The sequence below is a fragment of the Schistocerca gregaria genome, chromosome 4 (assembly GCF_023897955.1).
Source record: "Schistocerca gregaria isolate iqSchGreg1 chromosome 4, iqSchGreg1.2, whole genome shotgun sequence".
Taxonomy (NCBI): Eukaryota; Metazoa; Arthropoda; class Insecta; order Orthoptera; family Acrididae; genus Schistocerca; species Schistocerca gregaria.
Window position 1 is genome coordinate 190,833,853 of NC_064923.1, and position 16,962 is coordinate 190,850,814.

Here is a 16,962-nt window from a genome sequence, read left to right on the forward strand (position 1 = left end):
AACTCGAACGCAGTTATCATGCGGTATACGTCGCTAAAGAATACTGGAACTTTTCTCAAGGTTAGTGCCTATGTTATTTTTCGCTAAGCCAGCCGGCGCACGCGGCTGCCTGCGGTGCGAGTCATTGTCTGCCTCTTTGTTGGCGTGCGTCGTTATTGGGATCTGGAGACCTAACTTCTACAAATTCACCTTGTCTAGAGGGCCCTGTCCTGTAGGAATCCCGCCAGTTCTGATGCAATTCAGGTCTCTCATTTTGTCGGTAGTTTACATAGTTTCTTGTTTGTCGGTCATGTGGTGGAGAATTTCTCCCGGAATCGTAACTGCGTGGTGGACCGTTGCGTCTGAAGGTATTCTGTCTCCCCTGATAATAATTATTTTGGTTTCCATATTGTCTGTTTCTATGATTGTCTGTGTAATATTCATTACTACGGAAATGCGATCTTTCTCTGTAATTATTACTACTCTGCCAACGGTTGTCATACGGTAGGTGTCTGTTTTGGTCACGATTTGTATTGTGAGAATAGCCTTGTCGTGTCCAGTTATTATTTCTTTCATCGCGGAATTGCGACGGATGTGACCTGTAATTGTTGTGTTCCCGTTTTCGCGTTCCGCGATTGTCAGTGTCAATTTCTAATTCTTGTAAGAGTCCCTGAAAGGCTTCAATGTCGTCTTTGCAACGGCCTGCCAAAATAATATGCTGTAAATGTTCAGGCAATTTGATTAAGCAAATGCGGATGAGTTCTGACGGGCTGTATGGGTTTGACAGGTACTGATTCTTGTGCAACATGTCTTCAAAATATTTCACAAGACTGGAAAATTCAGATTGTTCGAAATGTTTCATCATCATGATTCCATGTTTTACTCGGTCTTGTGTGGCTTGGGACCAATATGCTGAGAGGAAGGCATGGTAAAATTCTCCTTCACTGTGGCAATCGTGAATGACCGATCGCATTCTTACAGCTGGTTCATTCTCTAAGTAGCCACACATAAATTCTAATCTGTGCTCTAGTGACCAGTTGGGAAGAAAACAATGAGAGAATTGATGGAGCCACGCTTGTGGATGGATGTCGTTGCCAGAATTCTTAAATGTTTTGAATTTACGTGTAGTAATGAACAGTTATAGTCAAAATCATCGTGTCGGCGGGTCGCATATCGGTCATTGTTACGTCGTTTCGGCGGTTCCATCTCAAAATTCGGTGTACTTTGCCAATTTCTTTCATAATCTCCAAAGTGCCCTGTGTTGTTATTTTGTGGAAGTTCCGTATTTTTATGTCCCTCTTCCCATATTGGAGTGCGAGTGTCCCCTGAAATACGTAATTCTTCTATTACCTGTGTCAGCTGATCTTGTACTTCCCGGATTTCTCTTTCGTGTTGCGTATTAATTTGATTCTGATTTTGTTTGAATTTCCTAATTTGTTCGAACTCTTCTGTGTCATTAAAGACTACCGGTTTTGTGTCATTCAGATTATCATCTACCTTCGTAGATAAATTATTTAGCTGATCCGAAAGTTCAACTACTTTATCTGATAATGAACTAATGTCCTCCATGTGTGTTTCTGAACCAATTTTCAGAGTATCTACTGTGTCCTTTAAGTTTTCTTGAGTTTTTTCAAGTTGCGTAACCGAATCGGTAGATGCAACTGAGTCAATTTTAGCTTGCAAGGCCTCATGATTTTCATGAACAATTATTTGCAGTTCTTTTATGGCTGCTTTGTGATTCTGTAATGCATTTTCATGCCGCGAAAAAATAGGTTGGAAATGCTCACAAATTTGTGTTTTTACGTCATTACAGACTTTTTGACATTTCGATTCGATTTTATGTAATTCAGTAGTTAAATCTTCACGTGTTTGTTCAAGCGTATGTTCCACTGAGTCTAACTTTTGAAGCTTTTGCTCCATTGCGTCTAACTTTTGCTGTGTTTGTCTCTGATTTTGTTCCATTGTGTCTAACTTTTGAAGATTTTGTTCCATTGTGTCTAACTTTAGAAGCTTTTGCTATGTTTGTCTCTGATTTTGTTCCATTGTGTCTAACTTTTGAAGCTTTTGTCCCATTTGTTGCATTAATTGTAATAACAATACACTGGTGTCTGAAACATATTCCTTAGTGCTAGTCGGCAATGCACTTGAACCGGCAATATTCGCAGTTTGAAAAACAGAAAATGTGTCTTGACTTATTTGAGAAAGCGGTGAGAACGCAAAACCTGAATCTACAGTATTTGCAAGAATGTGTCCTGTCATTTCGGAATCCTGAGGCTAGCTGTTGCCGACTGATCGATCGATAATTGTTCCCTGTTCACTACTTATTTCACTGTCTACACCATTGTTTGCAGCCTGCTCCATTTCCCTATGTACAATTACCAAATTACTACTTTGAACATTAGTTAATTCATTACTCGGCGGCGCTAACACACTGCTTTCGTCTTCACTGTCATTTCTCAGTTTACTTTGGAGCCTAGTATTACGTTTTTCACACGCCATTATTGTCACAATATTTCACACGACAACACAGAAAAAAAACAATTTGAAGAGAAAAAATAAGAGAATACATTAACATAGAAAATAATATCTAGTTAATTGCAAGCGCAGCTGCGAAATACTTGGTGCAACTCTACATGCATGCTACAACTATTGTACTGTACAACAATGAAAGACTACAACTACAAAGGAGATTCTCTCTACAATTACGCATTAGCAATAAACAAAATCTACATTAATTACACAAACTACAAGAAAACATATCAGAAGATTCCAGTGAGGTATCCCGGCAGGGTCGCCATATGAAACGTCCCCTTAGAAAAATTGTACAAGACTGTGCTTAAACTGACACACAATATTTTTAGCGCAACGCAATCTGACTTTCAAAAATCCCTACGATAGAATGGCCCTGACTAACATTAACCTATACGTTTCACAAATCACTTACCTCACAAAAAATCTTCGTTACTTGAACTACTGCAATACAGCGAGCACTACTACTGCCAGCTAAATAAAAGATTCAAACTACGGAAGGCACTAACTACTGATAGGTATAGTTAGCAAATGAAAGATTTTAATAGAGAACAAACAGTGTATTTACCTTAATAGTCAAAATATAAATGATAGTTCATGACATCCAGTCTTACAAATTACAAAACTCCGCCATCTCTCTCCCCACGTCCACCACTGCTGGCGGCTCACCTCCAACTGTGCAACGCCACGTGCTGTTAGCATCCAGCTGCCGCTGCCCAACACTACAATGGCAGACAACAATGCAAACCAGGCACAGACTGCACACGGCACAGGCAGTGATTTTTCATACAGAGCGCTACGTGGTGTTGGCGTTACCAATAAAAATACTTAAACAGCCTATTTACAAGTTTCTCGCTGTTCTCATTTCTGCTACTTCTCTTTACTTCAATTCAGCCTGTCTTCATTTGCCACTTCTTAATTCGTCAGTATTGATAAGGCCCTCCGGTAATGGAACAAAACCCCAGCATTGGAAGATGGGGAAATGCTTCCTGCGGTACAGGCAGGATTTACCCATTACAAATGTGGGTTGCTGTAACGGTATTGGGCAGTGTCGGCAATACTGACTTTTTAAGAATGGGAAAATTAAAAAGGGCTTAGGTGTGGAAGGAAATTTGTGTTAGAGAAAGGCATTGCACTGAGCTAGTCCATATAGATATGTTAGCCGCAAAGCCTGGTTAGTGCAGCGAAAAACCCAGAAACGTAATAAGCAACAGTCCTGCTCTCGGTTAAGGCCTTGGGACAAATTTTAAGTCATTGCTTCGTATTCTGTCCTTACGAAGGCAAAGCTGAGACTCATTATGTCTCTAGGAAAATGTAATTACACCAGATCAATACATATGTACACTCCTGGAAATGAAAAAAAAGATCACATTGACACCGGTGTGTCAGACCCACCATACTTGCTCCGGACACTGCGAGAGGGCTGTACAAGCAAAGATCACACGCACGGCACAGCGGACACACCAGGAACCGCGTTGTTGGCCGTCGAATGGCGCTAGCTGCACAGCATTTGTGCACCGCCGCCGTCAGTGTCAGTCAGTTTGCCGTGGAATACGGAGCTCCATCGCAGTCTTCAACACTGGTAGCATGCCGCGACAGCGTGGACGTGAACCGTATGTGCACTTGACGGACTTTGAGCGAGGGCGTATAGTGGGCATGCGGGAGGCCGGGTGGACGTACCGCCGAAAAGCTCAACACGTGGGGCGTGAGGTCTCCACAGTACATCGATGTTGTCGCCAGTGGTCAGCGGAAGGTGCACGTGCCCGTCGACCTGGGACCGGACCGCAGCGACTCACGGATGCACACCAAGACTGTAGGATCCTACGCAGTGCCGAAGGGGACCGCACCGCCACTTCCCAGCAAATTAGGGACACTGTTGCTCCTGGGGTATCGGCGAGGACCATTCGCAACCGTCTCCATGAAGCTGGGCTACGGTCCCGCACACCGTTAGGCCGTCTTCCGCTCACGCCCCAACATCGTGCAGCCCGCCTCCAGTGGTGTCGTGACAGGCGCGAATGGAGGGACGAATGGAGACGTGCGTCTTCAGCGATGAGAGTCGCTTCTGCCTTGGTGCCAATGATGGTCGTATGCGTGTTTGGCGCCGTGCAGGTGAGCTCGACAATCAGGACTGCATACGACCGAGGCACACAGGGCCAACACCCGGCATCATGGTGTGGGGAGCGATCTCCTACACTGGCCGTACACCTCTGGTGATCGTCGAGGGGACACTGAATAGTGCACGGTACATCCAAACCGTCATCGAACCCATCGTTCTACCATTCCTAGACCGGCAAGGGAACTTGCTGTCCAACAGGACAATGCACGTCCGTATGTATCCCGTGCCATCCAACGTGCTCTAGAAGGTGTAAGTCAACTACCCTGGCCAGCAAGATATCCGGATCTGTCCCCCACTGAGCATGTTTGGGACTGGATGAAGCGTCGTCTCACGCGGTCTGAACGTCCAGCACGAACGCTGGTCCAACTGAGGCGACAGGTGGAAATGGCATGGCAAGCCGTTCCACAGGACTACATCCAGCATCTCTACGATCGTCTCCATGGGAGAATAGCAGCCTGCAATGCTGCGAAAGGTGGCTATACACTGTACTAGTGCCGACATTGTGCATGCTCTGTTGCCTGTGTCTATGTGCCTGTGGTTCTGTCAGTGTGATCATGTGATGTATCTGACCCCAGGAATGTGTCAATAAAGTTTCCCCTTCCTGGGACAATGAATTCACGGTGTTCTTATTTAATTTCCAGGAGTGTATTAATTTGTGAACTGTGGAGTTTAATATGTTGCAAATGCAAATGCAAAAAAAAATAGAATAAAGTATTTACTGATATTTCTTAATTACGCTGAATATATGCGCCTACTGTTAACGCTGTAGGCTAATAACAGGCAGTACACGAGTAAATGGAGAATGCATATTTAGCACAGGTAGTAATGTGTTCACATGGATGGGACATTGCACCCACTCGTCCTGGAAGCAAGTTTTACCACATTATGTTTTGATAACACTGCTTTGTTCAGAATATCTGTCTCCAGTTTAGTATTTAACACATTGTTCGTTGTTAATCATCGCATTTTTCGTTTGACAGACAGTGTCCGAAAAATCAGTGCCCTTTATACGAATTAGAATCATACACTTGGATAACGACAGAGAATGTGCTGTCCATGGATCATCCTTTTCATGTCAATGATTCAAACGTGGCTATCCACTTACCACGAATTTACAGTCCACTAATACCACCCACGTATTGGCTATTAGCTAATACTAAAAGGACACTAACGATGTAATCTCAGTTAAACATAGCTGAAATTTGCACCCATCGCACTGAGGGAAAAGTGAATTTAAGTCGGTGTAATTTACTCACCAACAATGATCTTAGTTGGCTTTCTTCTTGGTGTACGCTTTCTGAGAACGTTAACCCTAGTTCGGACAGGATGGTTGGCCAAAACCAATATTTAAAGTGGGCAGTTTTTAAACAATTTTTCTCCCCTGATGAGAAGTTTCTATTACTAAGGAATTAGATGCAGATGATCTTATTGTTCCTTGGCGAAGACTAGTGGTCTGGTTCTGGAGAAGGCCTAGTCCGTATGCAACAAATTCATTGGGGCTGCCCCGGAGAGAAACTGCCTAGCACGTATTACAAGACGACTGGGCTATGGGGATGGGATCGCACATCACTTATAGTGCATTAGTCGATAAAGGCTTCCCGTATTTTCACAATTACATGATTTTTCGTGTCAGGCCAACACAGTCTACTGTCCAGGTGAACACCCAGTAATTATTTCAATATCAGTAAATCTAAATGCGTAAATTACGCGATGCGTTCCGAGCTTTGGAAATTTTTGCCTCGTAAAATCTACTATGTACTTTGAACGCACCAGCAGAATTCATCCAAGCGCAACTAAGTTCTCAGCTACCAAGTTATGGACTCATCGTCTGCATACTCTAACACTGGAACAGAACTGCCGCAAATAAAGCAAACTACATCTACAGAGATAAACCGCAAGCCTTCGTATGGTGCCTTGTGAAGGGCACGTTCTACCATTATTAATCATCTTGTTTCCTGTTCCACTTGAAAATAGAGCGCGGGGAAATGACTGTCTATATGCTTCCGTATGACACTTAATTTCTCTTATCTTGTTGATCATTATGCGAATACGTTGGCGGCAGTAGAATCGCTCTGCAGTCAGCTTCAGATGTCAGTTCTCTAAATTTTCTCAAGAGTATTCCTTCCCTCCACTGATACCAATTTCAGTTCCCGAAGAATCTCCGTAATACTTGCGCGTTATTCAAATCTACCAGTAACAAATCTAGCAACCCACCTCTAAATTGTTTCTATGTATTCCCTTAATACGACATGGCGCGGACTGGAAACACTACAATAGTACTGCACAATGGGTTGCACTAGTGTCCTATATGCGGCCTCCTTTATAAATGAACCACACTTTTGTGAGATTCTCCCAGTAAACCTAAGTTGACAATTAGCCTTTGTTACTACTATCCTTAAATGCTCATTCTATTTCATATTTTTTTTGCAGCGTTACACCTACCGACGAGACAGTTTCAAGAGCACACTATTAATGTTTTCGAACATTACGGAACTGTTTTCCCTAATCAACTACATTTTTCTACATTTAGAACCAGCTGTCACTCATCACCTCAACTAGAAACTTTGTCTGAGTCATCTAGTGTCCTCCTACAGTCACTCCACAACAAAACCCTTCTGTACACCACGGCATCTTCAGCAAACAGCCACAGACTGCTGTTCACCCTTTCCACCACATCATTTATCTATGCAGAAAATGACAGCGGTCCTATCACACTTCCCTGTGACACTCCTGACGACACCCTAATCTCTGATGAATACTCGCCCTCGGGAATATATGTTTCAGAAGATGTCATGAAGCTGTTCACGTATCTAGGAACCTATTCGACATGCTCGTACCTTCTTTAACAGTCTGCAGTTGTGCATTTGTGTTTCGGAAATCGAGGAATGTGGAATATACCTGTTGTTGTTCGTTGCTGGTTCTCTGGATATCATGTGAGAAAAGGCCCTTGGGTTTCGCACATAGCGATGCCTTTAAAAACCATGCTGATACATGGTCAGGTTCTTAGTCGTCTCAAAAAAATTCATTATATTCTATCTGAGAATATTTTCTGGAATTCTGCAAAAAACGTATGTTATGGAGATTGGTATGTAATTTTGTGTGTTCGTTCTTGTGTCCTTATTACATATATGAGTAAGCTGGGCTATTTTGAACTCACTTGGGACTTTTCTCTGGGCGAAAGGTAGGCGATAAGTGGAAGCCAAGTAAGGGGCTCTTGCCTTCGAGTACTCTTTATAAAACCGAAATGGGATTCATCCGGATTTGACGACTTATTTTGTTTTCAATTTCTTAAAGAGAATACGACAGGTTTCGGAACAGTTACAGGTCCGTCACTTAATCATGTGGGATCACCCTTAGCCCCATGTTGTCGTGGTTCCAAACGTTCCGTGTCAGAAGAGTAAAAGGGACAAAAAGTGCATAACAGGTGTTACTCCGAGCTGCGTGACTGGGAAGACAAACAGGAAACCTATCTACCTTTCAGTTGTTTCTCTACGCCAGGTCTGGTCGTTACTACGCCAGCCATATGGGAATCTGTACGATCGGCAAGTGGCGGCATTCACGTTCGATCCTCCTGCGTGAACGATTCCTTAAATGCGAAATTTAAATCCTCTCCTTTGCTTTTGTCATCTTGTACTGCTGCACCAGAGTGCTCAGCGAGTGAATGAGTAGAAGCCTTAAACACGCTTAGTGATTTTAAGCAGGACCACTGTTTTCTCATGTCCTCGGCAAGATCTTTTGCTAAGGTATGAAGATGGCAGTTGTATCCTTCACTCGCCGACTTTTCTGCAGCCGCAGCGCGGCCTCCGTATGTCTGAGAGGAGTAAAAACAGATAATTGCAGACTGCATGGATCCAAATATTTTTACGGAAAACGTTACAAATCTGTTCCTAGGAACATTATCGACAAGGTCGTATGCTATCGATACATCTGAAACTAAATCTCTAAAGTGATTAATGTAACACCGGCTTGTTTCGATGCACTTTGTAAGAGTATTTACATAGCCAGTGGTTTTGCTCTCTCTCCGAAATCAACTTTATTACGATATTGGAAGAAGAAATGGTGAGAATTTACTGGAATGAAAAATACTCAAGATAGCAAGAGCTGTAAAAATTTAAATTAAATTTGCATTTACAACGGCTTCTTTGCTATCCAGAGTTATTCTACGTATTACGGAAAAATTATTCATGCTGTCCGCGAACTAACGGAAGTTAAAATAGGTCATCTTTTCTGCAGTGCGGTTCACTGTTGAAACAAACAGCATAGCTAGCCTTGTGAAGTAGATGTCACTAAAAGATTGCGTCTAACGAAACCAACCGAGGACAAGTGTTTAATGTTTGCCTAGCTATGAATCTTCACTTAAAATAACTGCCTTCAGCCACATAAATAACTGCGCTCCTACGTGAGGAAAATTGGATTCATTGTGTACATTTCCACCTATCATCAGTGGTTAATTGCTGTTTGTTGTAGTTCTACATGTTAAATTTTTGACTTACGAGTATATCTCAATTTTTACTCCTTATGTGACCTTAGTATGACGTTCCTTTCCGCACACTGTACAAGCACTGACGCATAACCTGCCACCATACATATTCTGTCTAGTATAGTTCGCTGATACGTAAGTTCACACAGTGAGAGTTAAGAAATCGGGTGGAAGAGGACAAAGATAACGCGTGAACATTAAGGCGCTACTGAAGCTCCGATGCAAGATATTGTGTTGGCAAGCACAGTGCGGTGTGGTTTAGACACTTATTACGTCAATGCAGCTTAAATAGACACTAACTGGATTAGTCGAGATATCCTTCTGCAGCGAAAATCGCATTTTCAACTACCAACAAAGAAGTGTTGCGCCCTAGGTTCGGACCCAACCACTCATTCGATTTAGAATAAATCATCAACATTGGCTGCCGATCACTTCTGGTATAAGGCGGCACTGCCTCTAAAGATAGAGGGATCAGAAATGATCACTGGAAGGAGGGAACACAAGTCAAAGGAGCATTAAAGAAATACAATATCTGTCCATAGAAAAAGTACTGTACAAGTGTCTTAATCTCATTATAGCAAAAGATTCTGGATTAGTCCCCCTGTTGGAACTACAGGAGAGGACAGCCCTCAGGGACATGCCGACGAAAAAAATTGCTGAGAAATCAAAGATAAAAGATTATCCTATGAGCTGGAGTATGGAGTAACGTAAGTCTGTTCGTGGCAGTGAAGCTAAAAAGTCTGGAAAAGGAATTGCAAAGAATGAGTCCAGATGTAGTAGGAACCAGTGAAACGTTTGGGAGAGAAGATAAAGGAAAATCCAATAGCAACAGAATGTGCAACTGAAGTGCGAATCGTTATGAACAGGAAGATAACATACGAGCGTCACAAGCCAAAGAAGTCGAGATACAGATATTGTACTAAGAATCTGATATACATTTCTGTTTTACAAGTAAATGGAAGTAATAATTTTAGGCGCCTGTAACAGTACAGAAGGATAAGGAATTGTAAGTATAGTATACGGAATTTCTAAGGAATGACGAGATACGTTTGAAGTTCTCTAATTCTATAGATACAGCAATAAGGAATAGCGCAGTAGGCAGTACAGTTGAAGAGGAATGGACATCTCTAAAAATGGCCATCACAGAAGTTGGGAAGGAAAACATAGGTACAAAGAAGGTAGCTGCGAACAAACCATGGGTAACAGAAGAAATACTTCAGTTGATTGATGAAAGGAGGAAGTACAAACATGTTCCGGGAAAATCAGGAATTCAGAAATACAAGTCGCTGAGGAATGAAATAAATAGGAAGTGCAAGGAAGCTAAGACGAAATGGTTGCAGGAAAAATGTGAAGACATCGAAAAAGATATGATTGTCGGAAGGACAGACTCAGCATACAGGAAAGTCAAAACAACCTTTGGTGACATTGAAAGCCACGGTGGAAACATTAAGAGTGCAACGGGAATTCCACTGTTAAATGCAGTGGAGAGAGCAGATAGGTGGAAAGAATACGTTGAAAGCCTCTATGAGGGTGAAGATTTGTCTGATGTAATAGAAGAAGAAACAGGAGTCGATTTAGGAGAGATAGGGAATCCAGTATTAGAATCGGAATTTAAAAGAGCTTTGGAGGACTTACGGTCAAATAAGGCAGAAAGGATAGATAACATTCCATCAGAATTTCTAAAATCATTAGGGGAAGTGGCAACAAAACGACTATTCACGTTGGTGTGTAGAATATATGTGTCTGGCGACATACCATCTGACTTTCGGAAAAGCATCATCCACACAATTACGAAGACGGCAAGAGCTGACAAGTGCGAGAATTATCTCTTAATCAGCTTAACAGCTCATGCATCGAAGCTGCTTACAAGAATAATATACAGAAGAATGGAAAAGAAAATTGAGAATGCGCTAGGTGACGATCAGTAAGGCCTTAGGAAAAGTAAAGGCACGAGAGAGGCAATTCTGGCGTTACGGCTAATAATGGAAGCAAGGCTAAAGAAAAATGAAGACACGTTCATAGGATTTGTCGACCTGGAAAAAGCGCTCGACAATATAAAATGGTGCAAGCTGGGGTAAGCTATAGGGAGAGACGGGTCATATACAATATGTACAACAACCAAGAGGGAATAATAAGAGTGGACGATCAAGAACGAAGTGCTCGTATTAAGAAGGGTGTAAGACAAGGCTGTAGCGTTTCGCCCTACTCTTCAATCTGTACATCGAGGAAGCAATGATGGAAATAAGAGAAAGGTTCAGGATTGGAATTAAAATATATGGTGAAAGGATATCAATGATACGATTCGCTGATGACATGGCGTTAAGAAGAAAGTTAAGAAGAATTAAATGATCTGCTGAACGGAATGAACAGTCTAATGGAAACACAGTATGGTTTGAGAGTAAATCGGAGAAAGACGAATGTAATGAGAAGCAATAGAAATGAGAACAGCGAGAAACTTTACATCAGGATTGATGGTCACGAAGTCAATGAAGTTAAGGAATTCTGCTACCTAGGCAATAAAATAACCAATGACGGACGGAGCAAGGAAGACATCAAAAGCAGACTCGCTATGGCAAAAAAGGCATTTCTGGCCAAGAGAAGTCTGCTAATGTCAAATACCGACCATAATTTGAGGAAGAAATTTCTGAGGATGTACGTCTGGAGTACAGCATTGTATGGTAGTGAAACATGGACTGTTGGAAAACCGGAACAGAAGAGAAACGAAGCATTTGAGATGTGGTGCTATAGACGAATGTTGAAAATTAGGTGGACTGATAAGGTAAGGAATGAGGAGGTTCTACGCAGAATCGGAGAGGAAAGGAATATGTGGAAAACACTGATAAGGAGAAGGGACAGGATGATAGGACATCTGCTGACATGACTTCCATGGTACTAGAGAGAGCTGTAGAGGGCAAAAACTGTAGAGGAAGACTGAGATTGGAATACGTCAAGCAAATAATTGAGGACGTAGGTTGCAATTGCTACTCTGAGATGAAGAGGCTAGCACAGGAAAGGAATTCGTGGCGGGCCGCATCAAACCAGTCAGTGTACTGACGACAAAAAAAAAAAAAAAAAAAAAAAAAAAAAAAAAAAAAAAAAAAAAAAAATATGTTAAGGGAGAAAACGAGAACAGCAGTAGAAACCATAGAGGAGGAAGACTAGTAGAATACGGCAATATTTATTTACTTTTTTCTTATGTAGCCTAACCAGATTAGGGCCTTAAGGTCCAGTCTTACGTGTGACCAGGAATAACACATCAAAGAAGATACTGCATCACATTTACTCCAATAATAACAATGATCATTATTTAGTAATAACAAATGACAGTAATAATGATAGTAAAAGGTATTAAGAATGCTATAAATTAGATAAGCAAATTTGAAACGACGTTAAGCATTATCATAAGGTGAAGGTATAAGTAAAGAGGGAAAGACTGAAATGATAGTGACAGTGGCTTTTATGAAAAAAAAAAAAGAACTTTAACAAAGAACCCTGCAGACAAGGGGGAAGGATAAGATGTGGTGAGGGTGGACTGACGATAGCGAACTGCAGAGAGATGGCAGTCGGGAGAGAAGATGGACAATTAGGTGTCTCCCTGAAGTTTGAAAGGAATTTAGTTTCTCAGATATGTTGAAGAAGACCGTGGACCAATATCTGTCTTTTGAGTTTAACAGGAAAGTAAGTTCTCTAATGTTTTTAGGAAGATTGTCCAAAGTTGGGTTCCTGACACAGGAAGTGATTTAGAATACTTGGCAGCCTTATGTAATGGTACAGCGAGGATTTCACCTAGTTGAGAACGTGTTTTTCTGGTGTGCTGTTCAGGTAAGAGTGTAAGAGTTAAAGACAAATAAGATAGAGTACAGTGACTGAGAAGACGCTGGAGTAAATATAATGACAGTCTCTAATCTTATCGGCACACAGTCATGATAACTGTTCGGAATCAAGAGTGATGTGGTAGCAACAGCATACGTCACACATGTATCATACACAAGCATTCGCCGCCAGTTGCAGCCGGTGCGAGCTTTAGTACTAAACCCCTTGAATAATAGCACCACCACAGTGAAATATGGAAAGTATTAGTGACTGTATTTTTTTATATTTCTGTGGTGAACGAATTTACGGTGACACATTACCACAGATCGCAGTTGTGTATTCAGTCCATTCTATGTGGTGGTCCAGAACAGTCCCCAAGTTCTTTGTAGGAGAAGATTTGGATTCAAGATGGAACACATACTCTGAGTGAGCAGTATTAGGTCAATTGTGAGCGGTTATTATTTGCATGCGTTTTAGGTGGATTACGTTTCGAACCGATGTTATGCACCCACTTTCATAAGGCAACTAAATCAGCATTTATATTCTGGATGGCTGCGCACAGGTTTGTTGGACTTGCACTTGTATAGAAACTTAGGCTACCTTCGTATAACTGATATTTGCAGTGGGAGAAAACAGTCCACACATCACTAACTTATTATGAGAAAAGTAATGGTTCCAATGTTGGTTCTTTTTGCCTCGGTCGCCGAACTTACACTCAAAATAAAGTTCATAGCAATTTTATACAAGAGAATTTAGTTTTCGTTTTTGTGATTTTGGAGTTAACTCACCATATATTAGGAACAAAGCATTTCATATTTCCTCTCTTGAATTCACACATAACACAAACTTTCACGAAACTATGGAAACTCACTTCACAAAGTCAAAGCTCTCTCACTATTGAGACTTATGCAATAAACAGCGCTATGCGATGCAAAACGAACGTGATTTGACGGCCTCCTTTGCACCCTGGTGCTGAATGTCAGAAATAAGAATAATAAATGGAATTCTTTGTATATATTTCGATTGTTTGTCCACAATCATATCTGCAAAAAATAAGAGCAAGTTAATTAAGCAATGCCAAAGTAACCAGCATCCATCATTTCCAAGTTATTTTATAGACAGAGGATACTGTATCACAAAAACTGAGTCCAAAACAGCAAAACGGATTTCATTGTAGAATTCAGTAACCATGACTTAACTAAGAAAGGCATTCACATTCTTTGTGATAGAAATGATGTAGGCCAGAGAATTTAGTAGACTTGAAGGCATGTTTCCCCACACTTTTTTCTTCTTATCAGTTTGGAGATAGTAACTGAGTTCCTCTCTTAGGGACTTGCAGTAATTTCAGGAATTTTCAAAAGAAACTCTGTGTTGCACAGGAAAGTCTCCGACAAGAGAAGTTTCCGTAGTTGTAGAAACCTTTTTCTGCTGTCATTAGAAGTAACCAGGTAACATAAAACATTGCAAACCGGAAATTGCTAGGGGAAAGAAAGCTGGCTCGCCAAAGGTCAAGAGAAACTTTTTCTCTAGCAGTGCTCGCGAGTGGGTGCAGATGCTGCTGGTCTTCCCAAGTACAATTTCGTCCGACCTGAGGAGTCTGTACCTCTACTGTTCAAATATTTCTGATTGGTATTTAACTGTTGAAAACTTCGCGGAAGCATTTTGGTTATTGATTCCTTATAAATCCCCTTTCTAGTGTGTGAAAATATGCCACCACTTTTGTGTGCTGATCTATGTTCACTGGTCAGCTTAGACACTTCCTAATACCAATAAATGTTTCGATAGTACTCCCATTTATATTATATTATATTATATTATATTATATTATATTATATTATATTATATTATATTATATTATATTATATTATATTATATTATATTATATTATATTATATTATATTATATTATATTATATTATATTATATTATATTATATTATATTATATTATATTATATTATATTATATTATATATTGTATAATAATATTTATATCGTGAAGTGTTCTGCTTATTGGGTCTCTATAAATTCCGACTTAGTTGTGCAAATATTAGCCATCTTCTTTGGGTGATGAACTATGTGGCCTAGTTCAGTTTTCCTCTTACGAAACAAGCAATGGTTCAGTGTGCAATGCGTTTTGTTTCGCATGCTTCCCTATTTCTGTACTACGTAAATAATTTCTCCAATCTATTCGGAATGATTAAGAACTGCGGATGAACATCACATCTTAATTTTCCTGTCCATATCTGAATTGTGTGTTCTACTGTGATGGTTTGTACTATGTGCTCACCATCACCAATTTATTGCTTCCAGTACGTTTTTATTGTCTTTTTAGGGGCTGTCATGTCATTTAATTCATGTTCATAGTATGACTGTTTATCATACAAAAGGTGTATCACATGATGCTGCACCAAAATAACTGCTGCACACAGGTTACGGTGTCAATCACAATGAGGCACAACTCGACACAAGCAGAAGGCACCACCGGACACTGATATCTAGTCATGAACTGACACATCGTCCCGCAAATACTCAAATAGTCGATACAGCAGTGAATCAAACATTTCTGTATTAAGTTAGATTAAGATAATTTATCTTTATGTAACAGTTTTCTGTGCAAATAAGAACCTGATAAGTAGCAAAACATGCCTGAAGCACGTTGAAATATGTTAAACCAAACACTAAATAAAGAATTAAACTGTTTCTCTCTGCATTGTTCTGTACTACACCAATAAGAAAATGTTCGCATTCTTGATTAAACAGTAGATACGTGCCACAAAAACTGTAACTATAGCCGGCCGCTGTGGGCGAGCGGTTCTAGGCGCTTCAGTCCGGAACCACGCTGCTGCTATGGTGGCAGGTTCGAATCCTGCCTCGGGCATTGATGTGTGCCATGTCGCTAGGTTAGTTAGATTTAACTAGTTGCAAGTCTAATGGACTGATGATTGTTCAAATGGCTCATAGCACTATGGGACTTAACTTCTGAGGTCATCAGTCCCCTAGAACTACTTAAACCTAACTAACCTAAGGACATCACACACATACACCCTGCGACCGTAGTGGTGGCGCGGTTCCAGACTATAGTGCCTAGAACCGATCGGCCACACAGGCTGGCTGAGGGACTGATGAACTAAGATGTTAAGTACCCTTGGTGCTTAGAGCCATTTCAACCATTTACAATCATAGGGTCAAATCCCGCATAAATAGTATATTTACAGATAGACTTTTCCCTCTTCCTCTACTTAACTGGTAAAGACCTCAACGAATTTAAGTGACAGATTCGTACGAAAAACTTAAATTTGTACTGCAGTACTGGGTGTGTCAAAATACAGTTTTCATGATGTTCAGATGACTGACGTAGTATGCCAAATTTCACTGATTATTATTTATTAACTGGTAGGTGCTTCTCTGTCCCATATTTTAACATTTTTTTTTTTTGAATTATATGCCTGGGAGAATAGAAACACTGGATGACCACCATACAGAATATTCTTATTTACCTTAGGTATTTCTCTTCAGGGTAACGGCAGGATACCAAGTCAGAAAAGCTGATCAGAAGCTGATTAGTTTCAGTATGAATCTGCTTTAGTGTCATAATTTATGAGGCATCCACAGTGGGTGTGTGTGTGGGACGAGGGAGTGGGTCTGAACGATGGTGATGGAGACTATAACATTGCTTAGCGCCCGGTTAAGAGGTGACAGTCCTACGATAGAAAGGAAGTCGTTTGCAGTACGATGCAAGCAAAGAGCGCTTAGTAACTATTGACTGCCATGGACTGTGTTGTGTCTAGGGTGCTATTGAATCATTGCTGAGAATTTCTGTCACAGATAGAAGCCTATAATATGATGTTGTGGTAGTTTGTTGTTATGATTCAGCAGCTCTTCAACATAAGCACTTTTCGCTTTTAAGTCAAAGTATGAGCAGCCGATATATTTTAATCATAACGAACAAGTGATACTTTTCTTTCTTTTAGTATTTATGAAATGAATAATAGTTTTACTCAATGGTGACATTTTCTAGACATTACTACAGACGTTTTGTGTTTCTT